General features: G+C 36.6%; 1 protein-coding gene across 1 annotated transcript in view; it reads right to left on the bottom strand.

Moving 5' to 3' along the window:
* LOC135086957 (glucose transporter type 1) overlaps window positions 1-24,247 on the bottom strand; it is a 137,052-nt gene that overhangs the window by 111,843 nt on the left and 962 nt on the right. The window lies entirely within an intron of this gene.

The following is a 24,247-nucleotide window of genomic DNA, read 5'->3' as shown; positions in this document are numbered from 1 at the left end:
GACGTAGCTGGACCCAAAATTAACGTTTAATTATTTAAAAAACAAAAACCCCAACTGCGTAAAAATTAACAGAAAATAATAGAAACAAGACTCACGAAATAATTAATGTTCACAAATGCAGTCGGAGGCATCAATGACTACTACTTTTGTTGGTGATAAATTATGTATGAAAGCGGGCAAAACCGTGGGCAAGAATTAGTGTAGAGATGAAAGATGAACATAAATCTTTGCTTAAACACACGAAGTTTGAATTTTTAGCAAGTAAATAATTGAATCAGCCATTTAAAAGCGTCTAGTCCGTTTTATAGGTGCCGCCATAAGCACATATTAACTTCGAAACTTTTACATAAATAATACAAATAATTACACCATCTCAACTCAAATTCAAATTGTTTATTCAGTAAATAGGCCCTCACTAGGGCACTTATACACGTTCCATATATAGCTTGCCCTACCACCACTTCGGGACAACATATGGGCTGGTGCTGAGAAGAAGTGGCGGAAGAAACTCAGTCACCTTTGTCAGCCTCTTTCTCAACTAAAACTGGATTGGTAGACAGTGTAGTGTGTCATATTAACCAAAGATAAAAATAACTTATTAATACTTATTATATTTACTTCGTTAGAGTCGCTTCTCAAGCTAAATTATCTTATCGAGTTTGAGTATACGAGAAATTGAACCCGCGATTCAAGATTTACACGATTTTTTCAAGTTCATTCGTTCGTTTCAGTCGAAAGACGTCCACAGCTGGACAAAGGCCTCCCCCAAGGATTTCTACAAACGACCACGACCCTCACCAGATCGTCGGTCCACCTAGTGGGAGGCCTGCCCACGCTACGTCTTCCGGCTCGTGGTCGCCACTAAAGAACTTTCCTGCCCCAGCGGCAATTTTTAAAGTTGTTTATTTATAATTTTACTTGTTTAGAATTTAACCAATCACTCTTAACGGTTTAAAGTAATCGTTGTTTGTTTATTTCATCTAAGGTTTCACCACTTTCCTCTTTCTTTTAATTTGTTTATTTTTGCACCCAGCAAGGTTAAGTACAGTCGACATCACATCAAACTAAGCACAGCGGCGTCTTATTACGTTGCAATACGCGCTATTTTGCAACAAAATTGTAATAACTTAAACTCCACCCGCCAATTAACTCCACCTCTCGATTGACACGGCACGGCATCATCGGTTTTATTACAACAGGTTGAATAAAATCAAAAATCAAAATCAAAAATATTTATTCAGTTTAGACCACAAGTGGCACTTATGAACGTCAAAATATAGTAAATAATAAAAAAAGAAAAGGTAGCCCTTATGGGGCACAATAGATTACTTATTATTAATAATATTGATATTACATAATAATTTAATAAGATGTTTCACTTTTAAATAAATTTAAAAACCCAGTTAGTGTGGGTAGCATTCCAATTAAGTCTGTATTTTTCAAATTCAAATAACCGTAGCTGAACGTACCGTAAACGTATGCCTAATTAAATGAATAATAGTTAGGGAGATTATTGTAGATTCCCTCGCAATTTCGTGTTAGTATTGAATCAAACCTATCAAGAAAGTTTAATGGAGAAGTTTCGTGATGTTGAAAACATTAGATTTCACTGAATGTGATTAAAATATAGACCAAAACTAAAAAGCCGGTGAAGTTATTTTTGAAATCCTTCAAATGGCTGAGAAATTAATTATTTAAATTACCTCCATATTTTCGCGTGGAACTTAAACATAGGCGGTGCCGTGACGTCAGGCCACCTGTTCAAGTTTTAATCACAATGCTTACCATCGCTAACGCATTGTCTAGAATGACACTATAGTGTCAAAGTCTTCTTTTTCTTTTTAAACATGGTCAGGTCTCACGTCTCCCCCTCTCCACTAACTCTATTTTATTTCCCTTCCTCTGTCCTACTACTCACTTACTTGTTGTCTGTTCTCGTGTTTTTTTTTGTGATTTTATTATGTATATACTAACTGTGTTGTCTTATTTGTGCCGTTGTGTTTGTCTGTTTTAGGTGTGCACGCTAGACTATACCTAATAGCACTCAACCCCAAGGTTTATAACTTCATATACCGTGTAATGGCTATGCTCACGTGACATTGGCAAACGTGGAAACACAGTAGCCATAAAGGAGAAGAAGAAGAAGAAGATGGTCAGGTCTTGGATATGTCAAAAAAGGTTACAAAAATTTACTAAGAAAGAATATTGAGTGACCATGGCTGAAAGATTAAAAACTGTTAGATTTTAAAAAATAGACCAGTCAACAGCACTGGACCAGAGGTGATTTACTGTTTGTACTCCGAATGACTGTCGTGAGTACACCGATCAAAATGGCGCGAATATTTATTATGCGCAACTTTAGGGCCCTGTAACTTTTGTATTTGTAGAGATATTTTCATGATTCTTTCACAATTATTATTAGTTTTACTTATATTTTCAAGATTATATTATTAAAAGAAAAAAATTGGAAACTTGTCCATTGCATCACAAACGCAATATTTAACGCAATAGTTCACGCTATCATGCCCCGTCCACAGAACATAAACACAGCGCGGCCTAATTCCGAAGGGCAGTTCTCTTCCTCTGACATTGACACCGGGCGCGCATGCGTAGTGGCGCCAACGGGCAGGGCGGTCGCAAGGACGCCCATCAAGCGAACACAGCATCGGGCGAAAGTTCGGGTGTAGCGTTCGAGTTTCTCGTGCGTACGGTTTGCTGGGCAATTTAATTTAGATTACACTGAAATTGGAGCATGAAAGTGTAAAAATAGCTTTTCCATTGAGTTAACGTCAAAATAGCAAAAATAAAAATTGATTACCATTATAAATACATTATTTGCGGCGGTTTGTTACCGAAACTACGATTGGGTTAAATATGGCTGAGTCTTCTTTGTTCACGAAGATGTGCGATATAAAGACAGTAAATTGAATGTTATTTATAACATCAGCAAGAAGATGTTGATTTTTTTTGCATTTTCAAATATTTTCTACCGATTTCAGACTGAGGAAAATGGTTTCATTAATCGGGCATTTGTCGATCGGAGGTTGATAGCGCAGCGTAGTAACGGAGGTATCCCTGAATAAGTCCCACCCACTGCAAGCTGTACGGTTCCAGTGGGAAGGTTTACAAGCCCCGGGGAGGGGGCAAGACAACGCCAGCTGTCATAGACCTAGTCCGCCTAGACCTGCGAATAGAATTCAACGAACAACACCGATAACGTCAAATATCGGACGATGTCAATAAAATTACGTACCGTTCAAATACTGGAGAGGCTAGAGTCATTTCGTTTAAATAAATATCACTGATTGTGGTCGAAAAAGTCACCCATATCGAACTGCGGCATATTATGATCACTTAAACACTAAAATTTTAATCACAACTGATACAAACACAGACTTTATTGACCAAATCACAATTGTAAATCTTGTCCGTAATAGAAGTATAAAGGAGCCAAAAAGGCGCGTCGGCGCGCGCCCTCTGGCGGCAGGACTCCGAACTAAGCAATCGCACTTCACGCCAAACGTTGTACCCACGAAGTTAGGTGGCAAGGGGGTGCGCAAAACGAGAATCGAGCCAAAGACTATTGAACTCGACCGACGCTACGCACTACGACCTCTGTAACTTTGAACAAAACACAATGAGGGTTTTCGCGATTGAGAAATCCGCCAGATGGCAAAACGTAGACAAGAGGTCCAAATGCTGCGTGATTGGTGGATTTTGACATATCTGTCAATGTCATGTCAAAAATAACTATTATCAAATATACCTCGCGTCTACGTATTGCCATCTGGCGGATTTTTCAATCGCGAAAACCCTCATTGAGTTTATCTCTACGTTGTGATGCCACTGAAGCTATGAACAAATGATAAAAATGTTTGGAATGTTTAAATGCCTAGCTCGCATCAATAATATTAATTTTATAACAAGAAGCTTTGTAAACCCTTGAAAATGCGGCTGACAATAGTGACTTACGCCCGTATTCACAAACATTACTATGAGGTTTCACAGTGCGCGTGGACGCACAGAGTGACACATGGACCAATCACAGAGCTCTTATCAACGCTGTGCGTTGGATCGCTGGTTCACATAAGCAAGCATCGTTTGTGAACGTTTGTGTTTGCACTATCTGAATATTGTCTAGAGCGAGCTATAGTAGGGCTAAAGTAGTACGTGTAAATGTGTTTTTTAAAAGCCTTCTTGCGAAAAATAAATAAGTTTCTTGAGTTTTACAAAACAGCGATAAAGTTCAACTGTATGTTGTTGTCTTTTTTTTTATCCACAACGAGAAAGCTCTTGGCCTGTATCTCACCTGATGGTAAGTGATGATCAGGCCGAAGGTTGAAGCGAGCTTATTAGGTACCTACTGTGTGTTATTTTTATAGTTGTTCAAACAAGAAGGATTGATTCTCTGCTTAAATGCAACAACTATTTCCAAAAGACTGGAGAATATTAAAAAAAAATTTTCAAGCGAGCGAAGCCGTGGGCAAAAGCTAGTTGTAAAATAAAACTCTAATCTCTAATATTAAATTAAAACATAAAACTTGGTACTAGTTAAATGAAAGTGTTACACCAATTACAAATTACTATTCTTGATAGCAAATTCATACTAGAATCGTTTCAAATGCGGGCTCTAGAATTTATGACGCCGTCTCTACGTCATCACTCTTTGCCTCTCTGTCCCACGCGTGCTCTCTCGCTCTCGAGGCCTGTCGCGAATCACATCGGATATGCGGCCCGTTGAAACCGTTCTGTTTTGATAGAGCAAAAATGTATCTTTGCACTTAATTAGTATTTTTTTTACTAAAATAATATGCATGTCTGACTAATTAACACTTTTTATGCGATTGCACTATTAGACTCCAAAAAAACGAAATATTTTCAAAAAAGTTAGTCGACAATTTGCTGTTTAACTTTTTATTGTGGTACGAAGTTCGCGGATAGAGCTAATATTCCATGATTAATACTTTCGAAATTATGAAGTATTTGATTAGTATTGAAAAAATGCTTTCTTTAATGATTTAAAATGTCCTACAAAATGTTAATAGGGATTAACATTTTTAATACTAACTTACTTCATTGTTATTGTTGTTAACTGCTCTAGGTATGTAAGGCCGCATACAGAAAGAAAGCTGGAAACTTATAAGCGCTTACCAGCGCTTGTCAGCGCTGGTAACTCGCGCAGAAAAATAATATGATCGCGCGCCGATAAGCGCTGATCGGCGCCGACAAGTTTCAACACGCGCTGGTCAGCGCTGGACACTGCCATATAAAATGCCATTCAACCTGCTTCCTTTGTGAACGATGGTAAGCGCTTATAAGTTTCCAGCTTTCCTTCTGTATGCGGCCTTAGTCCATACACGGTTTTTCCGCTTTTTCCCGCCTCTCCCGATAGAAACAACAAATGGAAAGCAACAATCAGTCCTACCATTATTGATGACAGCCCTAAGAGCCCGCTAGCCTGGTGCCCGCCTGATCAACCAAATAAAGACCCAATGTCCTACGCACACAGTGCACATTTCACTGACCAATACCCGTATTAATTTTGCCCGACTGCTGCTTGAACCCGGTTCGGCGAAATAAGCAACTTATGCCCATGGTTATTCGGTCCCTATTTGTTTGAATACTTAATTGCAGTAATCCGCGTTGCCCGCATCGGAAAGTGAAGATATTTTGCGTAACATTGGATGGATGATATTTGACGGTAATAAATTCATACTCTATTGTAATACCGAATATCAACAATGCCTCATTTTATTTACAATTTAACTCAAATGATTGATGAAAACAAAATCTCTGATTGGTAGTCAGAATTATAAAAGGTTTTTACGTCGATCCAATAGAAAGATTCAGTTCAAATACATCAGCTTTTGATGTATTTGTACAGTAGATTCCCCGACACCACTGAAACGGTAACAAATAAAATTGGACTCTATTCTGTGAGCCAAAATGGTGATTTTGAAACGTGTCTGGCCCAACTGCACAGGCGCCACTCAGTCTCAGTCTTATTCAACCTTTCAGTCGATACACGTATTTTTCCGTTTTACGCAGAAAATCCTGAAATTCGCCACAACGAAGCGACAGCTCTAGTGAATTGAAAGGCTTTGCTGAACGATTGGCGTACCGATACGTAGTATTTAAAAGTTTTGAAGTTTGACTAACTTTATTGACTTAATAACCTCGTAACGTGAAAAATATTTTTAACTTTGTTTGACAGTGTTTATGATTTCCGCGTAAAATGTTCTAAAACTAGAGTTTGTCTCTACTCGTACTTTAGCGCTAATATCTAATAAAGTTCACAGTTCACATTAACAGTGGTGAATTAAGGTGGTGAACCCTAGTGGTGGTGGTCAAAAATCATATATATCATATGATATCAGCCTTCAAATCTGATGTAGGCATATTCATAAAGACTTAAAATTAGGCACGGGTAATTCAAAACTTAAGAAAATTATTTTTTAGTTGTCACGCGGATCTTCAAGCACTAATGTAAAACTAAATGAATATGTAACGGTAATAAAATAAAAGATCGTTGAAACTATTAACGAGAACAATGTTTACTACACAAAGAAAGGGCTGGTAGGTTTTAATTTGATCGCTTACTTAGATAAGGTTCCAACTCGCGCCTATTTATAAGCGGACTACACAATGAGTGACACCGCTACGGCGTAGCTCCGTAGAATTGTTTCGTAGTAAACATCGTAGACGCAGCGGCTACGAGCCGCGTAGTATCTGCTACTACTACAATGAAATATTTACGTAGGGTAGCCACACAGAAAATTTGCTTATTGAATTTATTGAATTTATTGGTGTTTCTTTATGGAATCAAAGTAATATACTTGCTTATTATTTATTTTGAGAGTATACCCTTAATTCTCAGATCCTATAACATTCTCTAACGGACGGACTGTCATGGGTCGCGCGACCTGTCATTGACCTATGATCGCGCCTGCGATGGCGATCTGCACGCGTTGATGTGGTTGAAGCTTAAAAGGTTTTTGAAAACATTTCATTATTATTATATGTAGCTACATAAATTGAAATAAAATGTAGTTAAATAAAGATATGTGACAAGTAGGTAAGTTAGTCTTTCTGCCAGAAGCCAATTTGTTTATAAATATCAGAATGCGCGTACACGAAGTAGATTCTAATTAAGTTGGAAAATGATTATGATTATTTATAAAACGTTCTATTCGTAGCACTGTAGGCGTCCGTAGTCCATTGTCTACGAGGCTACGCCGTCCGCGCTACGGCAGACATTGGGGCACCGCACTTGTACTGTCGAGTACGTCAGCCTACACATTTTTACTGCAAAATAAACCCTATCATAAGTACATAAGGCACCGCAGTATTCACCTTGATGTGCCGCCGGTACTAAAATAGATTCAACCAGGTGTGAGCGAATGAGTTTTCTCGCTTATTACTAAGCAATTATAGATATTTTCACACGCTAAGTGGCGCTATTTAGGTTTGTATTGTCGATTTATTTATAACATTACCTACACTTGTTTGAAATAGATGATTATACAGAATATTTATATACTCGTATTCTACTTAGTGTCATTGTTTGAGCGTGTGTATGTGTGTGCAACAACAAATGCAATTAATACCAACTATTATCCTATAAATATAAAAGTTTGTGATGATGGATTTTACAAAAGTAAAAAACCCAACTACGACAAAAAACGACACTGAAAAAGTATGGAACAAGATTTTCAGAATACTGAACTGAACAAAGTTACTAATGTAGTTGCATAGTAATTATCATGTTTGGAAAACCGCAGTCACGCGTTGTCAAAGTGCTACGGTAGGTAGGTATATGTAACGTGTGACTACGCCTTTCCAAACATGAAAATTACTATGCAACTACATTAGCAACTTTGTTCAGTTCAGTATTCTGAAAATCTTGTTTTATACTTTTTTTTAAAAGCAAAATACCTACCACTCACTGATTAATCACGAAATCTCAGAAAGTATATCACCAAAATACTTTATATTTTACTTAACTTTAGATTTTATGAAACTCCACTCCTAAGAAAATCAAAATCAAAATCAAAATCAAAAAATATTTATTCAGTTTAGACCACAAGTGGCACTTATGAACGTCAATAGAAAATAATAAAAAAAAGAAAAGGTAGCCCTTATGGGGCACTTTACATGTCTCCTTATCTTTTGGGCCCTACCAGCGCTTCGAGACAAACATATGGCAAGTGCTGAGAAGAAACGCCGGAACAAACTCAGTCACCACTTATTGCCAGGAATTATCTAACGGTAAGAATAGTCAAATTTAAGTACATCAAATATGTGCAGACTGAACTGACCACGCATCCTTGTCATCAATATAGTCTCGAACCTTGTAGTACCCTTTGGACATAAGGGTATTTTTTATATGTATCTTAAATTTGTTTATTGGCAATTCGACAAGGTTGTGTGGTATTTTGTTAAATATGGTAATACATTTCCCCAAGAATGAATTACCTATCTTATGCAACCTGAATGATGGAATAGCAAGTTTATTCTTATGTCTCGTGTTAAATGAGTGGACGTCACTTTTCTTAGTAAATAAATGTATATGTTTACGGACATACATAATGTTATCAAATATGTATTGCGAAGCCACAGTCAATATATTGATTTCTTTAAAAACTTCTCTAAGCGAGTCACGTGGTTTAAGACCGTATATTGCCCGAACAGCTCTTTTCTGTAAAATGAAAATTGATTCTATGTCTGCTGCTGAGCCCCACAGTAAAAGACCATAAGACATAATACTATGAAAATAACTAAAATATACAAGCCTTGCTGTTTCAACATCAGTCAAGTTTCTGATCTTTCTCACCGCAAAGGCAGCTGAACTAAGTCTTCCCGCCAAGGCAGCAATATGGGGGCCCCATTGTAATTTACAGTCTAGGGTAATACCTAGAAAGACAGTAGAGTTTATCAGTTCAATGCGTTCATTATTTACTGTAATATTTGTATTAACTTGTTTGACATTAGGCATAGTGAATTTTAAACATTTAGTTTTTTTTGCGTTTAATAGCAAATTATTAGTTGTAAACCAGTCTAATACTTTGGAAAGAGCATTATTCACGTCGTCAAATATTTCCTGACGCCTGTCAGTTTTAAAAATTAAAGAAGTGTCATCAGCAAATAATACTATCTCACAAAGGTCCTTTGAATAAAAAGGTAGATCATTTATATAAATCAGAAAGAGCAATGGTCCCAGTATTGAGCCTTGGGGCACTCCCATTTTTAGGGGGGCGCCCGAAGAGTTAGTTCCGTGAATATTTACTTTTTGTAATCTGTCTGAGAGGTAAGAGTGTAATAGGCTTAAGGCCTTGCCTGATACGCCATAATGTTCTAGCTTAAATAACAGAGTTTGATGATCAACACAGTCAAACGCCTTCGATAAGTCACAAAATACACCAATAGCATCCTTTTTCTCCTGCCAAGCATCGAAAATGTGTTTGATAAGAGCAACCCCTGCATCGGTCGTACTTTTCCCTTTTGTGAACCCATATTGTTTTTCATGAAACAGTTTATTTAAGTTAAAATGAGACAGTAGTTGATTGAAAATAATTTTTTCAAATATTTTACTGAGCGCAGGTAGTATCGATATAGGTCTAAAGTTGGATGGGTCACTTTTGTCTCCTGCTTTAAATAATGGTATGATTTTACTATGTTTCATCAGGGTAGGGAACTGACCTTCGTTAATACATTCATTAAAGATATGAGCTAAATGGGGAGCTATAAGAGGAATGATGGGTTTTATTATGTCTGTTGATATGCCCCATATATCCTCTGTCTTTTTTATATTTAGTTCTTTGAAAGTTTTTATAATAACTATGGGGTCTATTTGTCTAAATTTTAATGGGCTATTGCAAACATCAACACAACCCTCGAGAAGAGACATTGCCTGATATGAACATGAATTAAGATTGCTTGTTGTTATGATTGGTACATTTGAGAAGTAACCTTCGAATGCGTTTGCTACCTTATCATTGCATTTAATATACTTATTATCAATTTTTAATGCGAATGTGTCATCCCGAGATATAATTCTACAAGTTTCTTTATTAATACAATTCCAAGTAGCTTTAATTTTGTTGCCAGAGTTTTTAATTTTGTCACGTATGTAAATAGATTTTGCCATGGTACAAACTTGTTTAAAAACTTTTGAGTATTTTTTTACATATTCTATAAAGTCCGGGTCGCTACTATAGGCTTTTCTACCATATAATTCAAACATTTTTTTCCTACTAATATAAATACCTACTGTAGCCCAGTCACTGAATTTAGTTTTATTGTTTTTAATAATAATTGTTTTCTTAGGAAAAGTTTTATTGAACTCATTTTTAATTAATTCAAATAATTGCTCATATAAAATATTTATACTACAGTTAAAATAATGCAAAAGTGGGACCTTATTAGATATTTGAGATTTAAATTTGTCTTTCTGGGATGCAGTGACTGGTCTATATTCTATTTCCTTGCTCGATGGCACAAAATGGTGTTGAAATGACACTATTTGACCGCAATGATCAGAATTAACAAAATTTATTATTGATTTCTCTAGCACTAAGCAGTTACAGAATATATTGTCTAAGCAAGTAGCTGATGTTGGAGTCACCCTAGTTGGTTCAGAGAAAAGATTTAACAAGTTAAAAGATTTGAATAAATTTAAAAACCGTATTGAAAGAGAGGAATCTTCTATTATATTAATATTAAAGTCTCCACATACAACTACTTTCTTTGAACTATTACACACTCTTCTAAGTACCTCTTCCATTGTGGTTTCAAATAATTCATAGTTACTAGATGGGGGTCTATATACACATACAATAACATAGTCGTCCAGTTCTGCACATGACAGCTCAATAGTTCGCTCGACAGAGAGAGATACAATATCTTTACGTTCTTTACATTTTAATTTATCATTGATTAATATTAGTGACCCTCCACGAATAGCTAACTCTCTAGTGAATGAACTAATAAGCTTATAATTATTAATGCTCAGCATTAGTTCATATTGCCTGAGCCAATGTTCCGTTAAACATAAGACATGAATATTCAATTCTTGGATAAATAACTCAATTTCCAAGTCTTTGCCGGAGAAGCCTTGTACATTTTGATGCACTAAATTAAAACCGTTAAATTTCTTTGTACCCGAATTTTGTATGCCAGAGTTATCCTCTATTGTCTTACGATAAAGAAGATAAACGGGGTTTGGAAAGTATGAAAGTCCTTTGTTTTCACGTACGAAGTCGCGGGCATAGCTAGTATAAGACTAAACTAATATTCTTCTATCTAGAGGATAATCGTTCACCTACTAAATCTGTAACTAGTTAGTGTAGTTAGCCTCAACGTCATAAATTCCGAAGCTGAGTGTACAAGCGATATAATTTTGGTCCACTTCGTTGAACATATTAATATTACACTACCCACTCATGCGTATACTATGAAGTTGTAAGACATTGAAACACCTTCTATTCTACCCTCCAGGGAAGACAGCGTGGCGGGGAGTCTTAGGGCTAATCTAACCACGATTTGTAAATTCGTCACAAAGATTGAAGAATAAGAAGATTATTTGAAGTATTTTCATCGAAACAAATTGTCCGCTAAATGACCGGACACAATGTATATTATGTAAATGTAAAAACATCCAAAACCGTAGATGTTTTGGCCAAAAACATATAGAAAACTGAAAGTTGACGGACGGATTTGGATTAGGATTGAATATAGAAAACCAGCATTACTACACCAACATCATGCCAAGTTACAATAGCCTACAATACAATATTCTACCAGGCCCCCTAGACAGAGTTACTACGTGATATCACTACGCCCTAACGTATTTTCTACTTCACTCCGTGATACTGGAATTATTATCTGTTAAAATATTACTCTCTATGGCTATAATCGCGTCTACCCACATGGCCAAAACGATTGCATTTCCGCTCCTACTACGCGCCCGTGTGGGCTTAGTCTTTAAAAATGTCATTAAATGTATGACGGATTGTACAGCGCCCCTAGCGGAAACTTTCAAGAACTAAAATGATCATTTTTTTTTTGACGCGCTCACTAGTGAGGACTTTTGATGTAAGCTAACACTCAGCCTTCAGATCCAATAGCTACATCGAAGGGCTACTTTTCAGACAGTACGGCTAGCATGAAAAACTTTCGAGTTCGAATCGTTTGAGTATTCGAATCGCCATCAAAAGATATAGTACGAAAACTACAACAGCGCCCTTGTGAACGTGTCGTAAAGTGAACTTAGTATGAGAAATGGTTGCACGAAACTTATTTTGAGAATCAAAATTGTTACGTTATCGTTTGATTCGAAGAGTGAGTATCGAATTTTGTCGATTCGCAAACGATTCGTGCTAGCCGTACCTCCGCCCCCCCTCTTCGTGGTACCTGTCCACACTCTAGCAGATTAGTTTGCTGAAAGAACTGCAGGACACGCCCTTTCTAACTTGCTAGCCCGATAGATTATTATGACAGCTAACTCCATTCTTCTAATGCCCCTAGGTTTTGATCACGCGTTGAATGAAACACCGAAAGAGGATTTAAATGTCGATAAAATAAAAACTATGTTTATTAAACTACAACCGCCTAGTGGTCTAGTGGTTAGACCACCTGCTTCAGACGCAGAGGTCCCGGGTTCGATTCCCAGTGGGGGCAGATTTTTCTGTTTGGTTTGGTTGGTGGTAGGGCTTGTTCTAAGTCCGCCTGGCTAGCTACCACCATCACATATTACCTAAGTCTGTCGCCATAACAACAATGTTAACAGCATTATTGTATTCCGGCAGTTAGAGGTAAGATAGCCAGTTCCTCCGTGGTTGAGGATTCCGGGTGATATACAGGCCAAGAGCTTCCTCGTTGTGGATAAAAAAATTGGTTAAGTACTAAACGTGGTGGCTGATCTTCTTATTTATACAGGGTGGCCAAAACAGTGAGGTCTAAAAGAAAAATTTAGATTCCTTACATCAAGGTGTACCTAAATCACCCCCATGTATATTATACGATTGTGCTTAGTTTAGGAGATAGAGTTAATTTTGTGATATTTTAAAATTTTATAACCTAGTAGGCTTTAAACATTTTTATCTTTTTTTTGGGTTGACTTTTTTCAGATTTCTTTTTTTCGACAGATTTGTTATGAATTGCAGATGTTTGAAAAAAATAATCACCTTCCTATCTTTGATTTAAGATACAAAAGTTTTGCTAGAAACATTAAAATAATGCTTTTATCAGAACACTATCAAATTTTCAACTTAAAAGTTTAAGTAAAAAAAAGAGCTTCCATAGGTCCAAAACCATTTTAAAAACTGCGCCGTTTCCTGAACTTTCATAATAATATAAAAAAACATGTACTTAATAGGCCACTATTTCCTGTAATCGGTCCACTAAAGTGGTAAGTCGGAGATTCCTATACATGTTTTTGACTTTCTTAGAGTGAATTAATATTGGGAATCCTCTAAGTTTACATTACGTAGAACAGATTTAAAGCAGTAACTGGACAGAACATGTTTTTATTCTCAACGAGGAAGCTCTTGCCCTTCATCACACCTGGAGGAAATTGATGATTAGGCTGAAGGTGGAAGGGAACTTCAACTACAGAGGAACTATGGCTTCCTACCTCCAAATGCCGGAATACAGTAATGCTTTTAACATTATTGCTATAGTGACAGACTTAGGAAAATAGAGTTGCTAGCCAGGCAGACTTAGATCAAACCCTACCACCAACCAAACCGAGCAGAAAATTTCACCTCCACTGGGAATCAAACCCGGGACCTCTGAAGCTTACCTCTTACCACTTGGAGACAGAGGCAGTTGTTACATTTTACTATTACCCTTGAAATATCTACTACAGTGAGAAGAAGAAGGAGGGATATTTGGTTTATGTTCATCAAAACTTACTTAAAATAACAATGTGTTCCGGAATTTGGAGGTAGGAAGCCATAGTTCCTTTGTAGTTGAAGTTCCCTTCCACCTTCAGCATAATCATCAGTTTCCACCAGGTGTGATGAAGGGCAAGAGCTTCCTCGTTGAGAATAAAAACAAGTTCTGTCCAGTTACTGCTCTAAATCTGTTCTACGTAATGTAAACTTAGAGGATTCCCAATATTAATTCACTCTAAGAAAGTCAAAAACATGTAACGGAATCTCCGACTTACCACTTTAGTGGACCGATTACAGGAAATAGTGGCCTATTAAGTAGATCTTTTTTTGTATTATTATGAATGTTCAGGAAACGGCGCAGTTTTTAAAATGGTTTTGGACCTATGGAAGTTCTTTTTTTTTACTTAAACTTTTAAGTTGAAAATTTGATAGTGTTCTGATAAAAGCATAGTTTTAATGTTTCTAGCAAAACTTTTGTATCTTGAATCAAAGATAGAAAGGTGATTATTTTTTTCAAACATCTGCAATTCATAACAAATCTGTCGAAAAAAAGAAATCTGAAAAAAGTCAACCCGAAAAAAAGATAAAAATGTTTAAAGCCTACTAGGTCATAAAATTTTAAAATATCACAAAATTAACTCTATCTCCTAAACTAAGCACAATCGTATAATATACATGGGGGTGATTTAGGTACACCTTGATGTAAGGAATCTAAATTTTTCTTTTAGACCTCACTGTTTTGGCCACCCTGTATAACAAAAAGTCAATTTATAGTTTTCTCGAACTCTTTGCAATGAGTCAAATACTTTTTAATTATTAATCTCTATTTCTGGTCTAGTCAACCTTAGTAAGTAGTTAAAATTAATATGTATGGAGCAGGAAAAGTTTAAGTATAGCTAGCCTTCTATTACACTAACCTACACCATGATATTGAATTGTCATCCGAGTTCAAAAAGTTTCAGACCTGGTAATCAAATTCAATTTCAGGATTTGATTGCTCATTGACAAATAGACACACATGGGCAGACTAAACAAAACAAAAGAATCTTCCTATCAGTCTAAATTTATGGTTCCCAAATACCTATGACTTAGACAGAACTTATGTAACATTACAAGCGCGTATCATATTACATAAAGGTACATACCCCTACTAGTTACGTTGCCAAAACGTTTCATCTATAATTCCTTTATCCACGTTTGATCTCTGATACCTTAATGACGCACTTTGTAATAATCCGCTTACGAATAACAAGGCTATTTTGAACTAATAAACTCAAAGACGCTATTAACTTTAAGTATGTTTACTACGTTTTTAAGTATCCCACGTAAAACGCTCTAAGTAAGGGCAAAAGATCAATCGAAGGTGAACTCCATCCAGCCTCTCAAACAACTATTTAAATTGCTTACGAATATTATTCCAAGAGCAATATTTGATTAAATTATAAATTAAAATGTTAAAGCATCGCTAAGTGCTCTTACTTACTCTAAGTTTGCAATTCGGAGAACGGGTAATTTGGCTGAGGCTTAATGTCGAAAGGTCATTTATATCAAACGAGTCCGACGAAGACCGACGTATGTGATACGACTGACTTATAATTGAATAGTCTTACAGCCAATTTTGCTCATAACGATTCTTCCATCATGTAAATTGTAACAACACGCAAACCTGACTGATTAAGTTTCTGACATAGCTATAAAACCAAATAAATGACCACCCACCACAGTTTAATGAATCACGTTTCCTTCGTAGCCTTTTTAAAATTTAAAGTCAAGTTGTCATGAAAAATAATGCTTTATGAGCTACTACCATCATTTCAATGATACAACCTGTAAATTCCTGCAACTGCATACTACGACATATGAAGCTGGTCTCTGTATGAGCTGATTAAGCTGGTACTGCTGATGATGTCATTACCGAAAAGCAGCTAATAAAAATCAATTACCTACCCACCAAACTCTATCTTTCCCGTTATCTGTAAGAGATCAAATGTTAATATTTTTTTACAAGTTTTTATTAAAACCTGTCCCATTGTCAGTGTAATACAATTTGCTCAATTCTGAATCCCTTTAGTTTTTGCATTCTTAACCCTCGACAAAGCAAATCAAAGAGCCATTTGGCGACTAACTCGAGAAATTCTCGACAATTCTTTAAAATAAATTATTTCTCCATTCACCTGTTAAATGTAACTCGTTTCGATCACTTGTTTGAATAGCCCCGTCGTGATTGGTTGCTTTGTGTAGCGCATGCTGTGCGATGGGTAACCGCTTAGTTGCGAAGTTCGTCTATAGTTGTCATGATAAATATCCCGATCGTGCAACATTTTAATTGATGGTGCACCGGGAAATTTATTGGTACACCGCGGAATTTATTGGTACTCCGCGGTGTTTAAGGGTTAAAGTTTATTCTTTGTTGTAGGTATGTTTTGGTTCTATAGTTTTTGTAGGGGTAATTTGAAAGTGAGTTTTAAGTGTACATTAGTAGGTGTACTTTAAAGGTTGTTTTTAATTGCAGTCGATTATTTGAATGCATTTATTTACTTTGAAGTGCACTTATCAAAACATAAACATACAGTAGTGCGCATTATTTATTAGAAATTCAAGGTTTATGGGCCAGGTCAGCTGTTATCTCTGGTTTTGTTTGTCTTTTAATATTTTGAAGTACTTTTTACGTTTTATAAGTGCAACTGTATATTATTAAGTTTCTAGATTGATTGATACTACAGCATGCATAGTAAATTGTACCCTTTGTTTTTTCATGATGAAAGTCGGAGTTTTAATAAATCGAAAATTAGAAATCTGGGATTGGTTGCGCAACAATAAATTTAATTGATAAAACACTAAGGCTGGATTGCAGCAACTTACTTTACAAACGTCAAAATTCTATCAAACTCCATACAAAAATCACCGGATGTTGTTATAGTTACGGTTAAAGTAAGTTGGTGACACATATCTGACATTTAGGCTGGGTTGCACCATCTTACTTTAACTGTGACAAACGTCAAAAATCTGTCAAACTTCATACAAAAATCACCGGTTATCGTCATAGTTACTGTCAAAATTAGGTGGTGCAACCCACCTTAATTTTGTTGAAGTTAAATTAAGATGGTACTCGGCCTAAAATATTCCGTAAGTTATAAGAAAAGTTGAAACCAGAGATACATAATGAGTACATAATCAAAACAGTAATTAAATTAAAAAGTAATTAATCATTACCCAATTTTCATTTTTATTAAAACGATGAAAATTGCATTTCTATTGCAATTGCAATGGCTTAGTGGCGCGTTTTTAACTAAGTCCAAAGTTTGGTTCCGAGTCGTAACAGGTAATTTTTTTTTTTTCAGAATATTGTGTCCGGTAAAATTCCATCGTTCAATACTCTGTAAAACGACAATGTTATTACGTTTTCCTTTTAACAAGTTAGGTTTAAAACTTTTGATAATGGCCATTGGATTGTGAAGTCAGAATCGCATTTGTAGTCCAGTCAATAAAGCATTATAGATGGAAAACTGTAGAACACAATTTCTGACTTCAGGACTTTATTTAGACTAGTTAGGAGGTGAACATAGCAAAAGTCCCCGCCCTTAGCCCTTGAGCCGGCGGGGAGAGGGGGGCTTAAAGGTGCCACTTTACGGTTTTTCGCTTAATCTTCGGAAACTATGCGGCCTAGTGACATGACTACTTTGAACCAAAAAAAGCATATTCAATTTGCTACAGATGAAATAGTCAAGTTTTTCTATAAATTATATAGTTTTCGCGGCATCTGCTCTAGAAGGTCTGTAATATTGGAAATTTTATTGTTGTCTTACATGTTCCTTTCAGGAGAAAATCGACTAAATCAACATTGAACAAACACTATAGACATGCGGGAGCATGTTAAGCCTAGTTCCATGGAGGGGACTGCACCGTGCATATATTTAGACGAACCAATTAGAGCCACTTTTGACTCCTCATCATTCAAAAACTACTGTGCATTAACACTTCAAATTTGGTTCATGTATTGAGACTTGCAAGATATACATCAGTTTCAAATTTCATAAATATACCTCAAACGGTTATTTAGGTATTGACGTTCAAAAATCGATATTTAGAGCACTACTATCTATCTATCACATGTGAAATGTTAAAATTTACTGGTTTTTTTATTTGTTCCTTTGTATTTACATAACTACCTTTCTGGATGCCAAGTTTGAACCTTCGAGGTCATCTGGAAGTGGTTAGAATTTGGTCTATAGGTCAGACATGTAGATTTTTGGACGTCAATATCTAAAGAACCGTTTGAGGCATATTTATGAAATTTGAAACTGATGTATATCTTGCAAGTCTCAATACATGAGCCAAATTTGAAGTGTTAATGCACAGTAGTTTTTGAGTGATGAGGAGTCAAAAGTGGCTCAAAGTGATTCGTCTAAATATACGCACGGTGTAGTCCCCTCGCTGGAACTAGGCTTAACATGCTCCCGCATGTATAGAATGATTGCTCAATGTTGATTTAGTCGATTTTCTCCTGAAAGGAACATGTAAGACAACTGTTGGAGTAAAACGCAAACCACAGAGCACTGACGCAAACAGCAGCGCCCCCTAGAAGTCTCTCCTCTCTCTGTGCTCTGACGTATCGTTTATCGGTCGAATGATTTGTAATATTAGTTAAAAATAAAAGTCTATTTATCTAAATCAGTGCTTTAATTTATAACAACAGGTTATGGGCCGTCCCATCCTGCAATAGTTTCAGTAAGAATGTAGTAAATAGTAAAGTAAAGTAAAGTTCAGTAACATAACCTCACAGACCGCGTGCAGCACATTTTCTCTTTCAGCAATTTCAGATTATATTGCTATAAAGTCAATAAATATGGCTTCGAACACCTTGTCCATACAAAAGCTAACTGGAAGAGATAATTTTTCGACGTGGAAGTTCGCAATGGAAGCGTATCTACAACATGAAGAACTGTGGGAGTGTATAACCTCCGTGGACTCTGTAGACACGAAGAAAGACATCAAAGCTAAGTCCAAGATTATACTTTCAATAGACCCACAGCTCTATGTGCATGTTCAAGACGCCACGACTGCGAAAATGGTATGGGACAAGTTATCTAAAGCATTTGAAGACTCGGGCCTACTCCGTAAAGTTGGTCTTTTAAGAGATCTAATAAATACAAATCTCAGTTCAAGTTTAAATGTAGAAGATTACATCAATAAAATAATGTCAGCAGCACACAAGTTGAGAGCCATAGGCTTCGGAGTTGATGATGAGTGGCTTGGCACTTTAATGCTGGCCGGCCTCCCCGAAGAGTACAAGCCTATGATTATGGGGATTGAGAGCTGTGGAATAAAGATTAGTGCCGATCTGATTAAAACCAAATTGCTACAAGAAGTTAAATCAGATACTACTACTGCTTTTTATGTCAAATCTAGTAATTACTCTCGACCCAATCAGCCTAAAGGACCCCGATGTTTTAACTGTAATAAACATGGTCATGTTAGCAAATATTGTTGGTTTAAAAATAAAAAAAGGAGGAAAATGAAGATACAAAGAATAGTTTTGTTGCTGCTTTCTCTGCTTCTTTACTGAATGACAGCACCAACTGGTATGTGGATTCAGGGGCATCTGCTCACATGACAATGCATGGCCACTGGCTTGAGAATGAAAAAGCACCATCTGTAAATACCATCAGAATTGCTGACAATACAGTACTTCGTGTTCAGAGCTGTGGTACAGTCACTATTCAAGTCAAGAATGAAGACACTGGGACTGTGGACTGCATTCAAGTGAATGATGTTTTATATGTGCCGGGTCTATCCACAAATTTGCTGTCAGTGAGCAAAATAATTTCCAATGGAAACCGAGTTGAGTTTAATGAAAATGGATGTGCAGTAACAAACAAGGAAGGAAATGTAGTGGCCAATGCGGAACTAGTGAATAATACATACAAATTATTAACATGCAACAGTGGAAGGGCTATGTCTGTCATAGCTGAAGACAGGTACATATGGCACCAACGACTCGGACATCTCAACTTCAATGATTTGAAGAAGATCCCCAATTGTACTCTGGGTGTGAAACTATCTCAAGACAATAAAGATGTGACATGTACTCCATGTCTGCAAGCCAAGCTGACCAGACAACCATTCAAGCATGAAGGTTCCCGAGCATCAAAATTATTGGAGTTAATCCACAGCGATGTATGTGGGCCAATGGAGAACCAGTCTATCGGAGGCGCAAGGTATTTTTTAACATTTATTGACGATTATTCCAAAAAGGTGTTTGTCTATTTTTTGAAGCAAAAATCAGAGGTTTTTGAGAAATTTATAGAATTTAAAAATAAAGTTGAAAATGAATTGGACTGTAAAATTAAAACATTAAGAAGTGACAATGGGACAGAATACAAAAATCATAAGTTTGATAAATGTCTGAAGCATTTTGGCATAAAACATGAGACAAGTACTCCATACACACCTGAACAAAACGGTGTAAGTGAAAGAATGAACCGTACTTTAGTTGAAAAGGCTAAGTGTATGATATTCAATGCCTCTTTGCAGAAGGAGTATTGGGCAGAAGCCATAGCAACTGCTGCCTACATCGTCAACCGTTCGCCAAATCGATCACTGCCACATGTCACTCCTGAAGAGCGTTGGACTGGATGCAAGCCTGACCTCAGCCACCTGAAAATATTTGGATGCCGAGCAATGGTACATATACCAAAGGAAAAACGTCAGAAATTAGATCCCAAATCTCGTGAGTTGATTTTTATTGGATACAGTGACTGCACCAAAGGTTATCGCTTCATTGACAAGAAAAGTAAACAAGTTGTGATGAGTAGAGATGCAGTATTTCTTGAAAACAGTATAAGCCAGAATGTTTGCGAATCTCATAATTCTAAAATATTGAATGAAAATGAAAACACACATAAGGCAGAAATAAATCAGAGGAATGATTGTCATGAGTCTAATAGTACACATATTCAAATTGAACCTGAAAATAATTCTAACAATGCAGAATTGAATAATGAAACAAGATATAATGACTCAGATTCAAGCACATACGAAGACCTGGAAGATGAGAGTTACATACCTTCAGATAGTTTGAGTTCTCCAGAAAGTACATACCATGTAAACCTAAGACCCCGTCGACAAAACCTGCAAGAAAATTTACAACATGAGGATGAAAGTAATGATACAGAACTTAATTCATTCTTATGTTCTAACTCTGAGTCTACCATGAGTCTTTTAGATAATGAGCCACAAAGTCACATTGAAGCACTAAATGGAGAAGATTCTAACCTGTGGAAAATGGCTATGGATACTGAATATCAATCATTACTAGATAATAACACCTGGACAGTAGTAGACTTACCTGCAGGCAAAAAGTTAATACCATGCAAATGGGTTTTCAAAACTAAGCGAAATGATGTTGGAGAAATAGTAAGATACAAAGCTCGTCTTGTCATCAAGGGGTTTAAACAAACAAAAGGTATTGATTATCACGATGTTTATGCTCATGTGGTCCGCTTGACTTCATTAAGATACTTGTTTGGCTTAGCAACAAAATACAGACTGGAAATCCATCAAATGGATGCTATTACAGCTTTTCTACAGGGAGATGTTGAAGAGGAAATATTCATGTCGCCGCCGCCTTGTTATGAAGTCGAAAACAAAGTGTGCAGACTTAACAAAGCTCTGTATGGCTTAAAACAAGCCAGTCGTCAATGGAACAAAAAGCTCAACGCTGCACTATTGGAGATTGGATTGAAAAGATCAATTATGGATCCTTGTATATACTATAGACTTAATAATGAACATGATATACTCCTTATAGCAGTGTATGTTGACGATTTACTCTGCTTCTTCAATAATGAAAAAACTGCATCATTTGTGAAAGAAAAATTACAAGAAAAATTTCAAATGAAGGATCTTGGCAAGGCTGTACAATGTATTGGGTTGAAAATTTCACAAAGTAAAGATTTAGATGAAATATCTTTGGATCAATCACTTTATATTGAGAAAATCTTACACAGATTTCGAATGTTTGACTGCAAACCAGTACCAACACCATTTGAAGCTGGAACACAATTAAAAAAGGCTGAAAATGAAAGTGAAATTCTACAGAATATTCCCTATCAAGAAGCTGTTGGCTGCCTTCTTTATCTGTCGCAAGGCACACGCCCAGACATAACATATGCGGTGAACACTGCAAGTAGATTCAATAACAGTCCTACAATGCAACACTGGACAGCTGTGAAAAGAATATTCCGTTATCTCAAAGGAACAATGAACATGAAATTAACTTTCAAAAAGAATGATGAGAACATGGTTGGCTACTGCGACGCCGATTGGGCGAGTGACACTTTAGACAGAAGATCTTGTACTGGATATTTATTTATTTTTCAAGGCGCATGTATAAGCTGGAACTCAAAGAAGCAAACAACAGTTGCCCTCTCCAGCACCGAGGCTGAGTATATGTCTCTGGCTTCTGCTGTGCAGGAAGCACTCTGGCTTCAACAATTGGAAAAGGACATCTGTCAAAATACTTTAGGGGCTTTGACTATGTACTGTGATAATCAAAGTGCCATTAGCATTTCAGGTTCTGATGTCTATCAAGCTCGCAGCAAACACATAGATGTCAGATACAACAATAAAATTTCCAATTTTACAGACCTTCTAGAGCAGATGCCGCAAAAACTCTACAAGATATAGAAAAACTTGACGGTCTCACCTGTAGCAAATTGAATAAGCTTTTTTTGGTTCATAGTAGTCATGTCACTAGGATGCATAGTTTCCGAGGATTAAGCGAAAAACCGAAAAGTGGTACCTTTAAACCCCCTCTCCCCGCCGGCTCAAGGGCTAAGGGCGGGGACTTTTGCTATGTTCACCACCTAACTAGGCTAAATAAAGTCCCGAGGACAGAAATTGTGTTCCACGGATTTCTCTCTACACCGTCGTTAAGGCATTCATTGACTGGACTATTGAGCGAATGGCCCAATCATAAAACGAGATGGCATATATGTATTATCCTTCTACGATGTGGCCATAAAATTATATCAAGAGTGAATATGTTTTTGTTTTATACATGGACTAGCTGTGCCCGCGACTTCGTACGCGTGAAAACCCGTTTTCGCAACATTTTTCATTTTTACTCTGCACCTATTCACTTTTAGCGTGATGGTATATAGCCTATATATAGCCTTTCTCGACAAATGGGCTATCTAACACTGAAATATTTTTTCCAATCGGACCGGTAGTTCCTGAGATTAGCGCGTTCAAGTAAACAAACAAACATACTCTTCAGCTTTATAATATTAGTATAGATAAGTAGGTACATCTATGAGAACGATAGGTGTCAAAATTGATATATTTATTAGCTAGATTACTTCCCGCCAAAAACGCTTAGTGAAAATTAAACTGCTTTCAGAATCATTTATGGTGAGCGTGAAGCGAGATAAAATGATGTTACGAACATTTCAACGCGCGTCGGCCATTGCTAACTCCCCTAACTTTTTTGGTCGACCAACAGCTTTGACAAGTGACACTAGCAGCATTCAGAAAGTTGCACAGTCCACAGCTCGGAGTCTATTGATGTTAGCTTCGTTTTTCAACATGTGTTGAGTTGTTAATCAAGTGCCCGCGAAAAATCTGTGCTTTAAAAACACAGTTGGTGCGCAGTGATTTTGTGTGGTCAATGCGCAGGTATATTTTGTTAACATTGTTCAGTTAAACAAGTTTTAGTCATGTTGTAACATGCAACTTTCAGTTACAGTGTTTATGAAACTACCGCGTGCTGAAAGGTTTAGTTCGTTGATGTCTTTAGCCCGTGGAAACTGCAGTGGAGCGGAGGCAGCGTTTCGTGCATTTCAGGCGGCCCGCGTTTTACAGTTCATTTTACATTGTTTTTGAGTTTAATCAATGAAATGTCTAATGATTATCTTTCGTTTTGGTATACTCTTCAAATTGTTTATATCTTCAGTCAATAAAAAGGTTTGAAAAAGACATGAAAAGTCTATTTTAGATCGTTTTTGTTAGTTCAGGTTGTACTTTACTTGTTTGCGTATAAATGATAGCTAAAAAAAACAGACAGAGCAAAACAAATGAATAATGACAGAACCCAATCCACCATGGTTGATTAAACTATCCACAAGGTAATTGGCGGATGCATCATATATTTACGGACTAACGAACTTGTGGTTGGATGTTTTAGCTGGTGAATTAGGTCCTTAAATTATAACCAAAAGTATGATTATATTTGAAGCCAAGCTTCGACGATTCATCTCGTAGTACATTAAACGTATTAATTAATGGTTTGGGGGATGTAAATATCGATGTGATTACCGTTTTTTTTCTATTTTATTAGGAATTTAGTATTG

The sequence above is a fragment of the Ostrinia nubilalis genome, chromosome Z (genome assembly GCF_963855985.1).
Source record: "Ostrinia nubilalis chromosome Z, ilOstNubi1.1, whole genome shotgun sequence".
Classification (NCBI taxonomy): domain Eukaryota; kingdom Metazoa; phylum Arthropoda; class Insecta; order Lepidoptera; family Crambidae; genus Ostrinia; species Ostrinia nubilalis.
The sequence above is the reverse complement of the archived record's forward strand: the minus strand, read 5'-3'. Positions and strand labels throughout refer to the sequence as shown.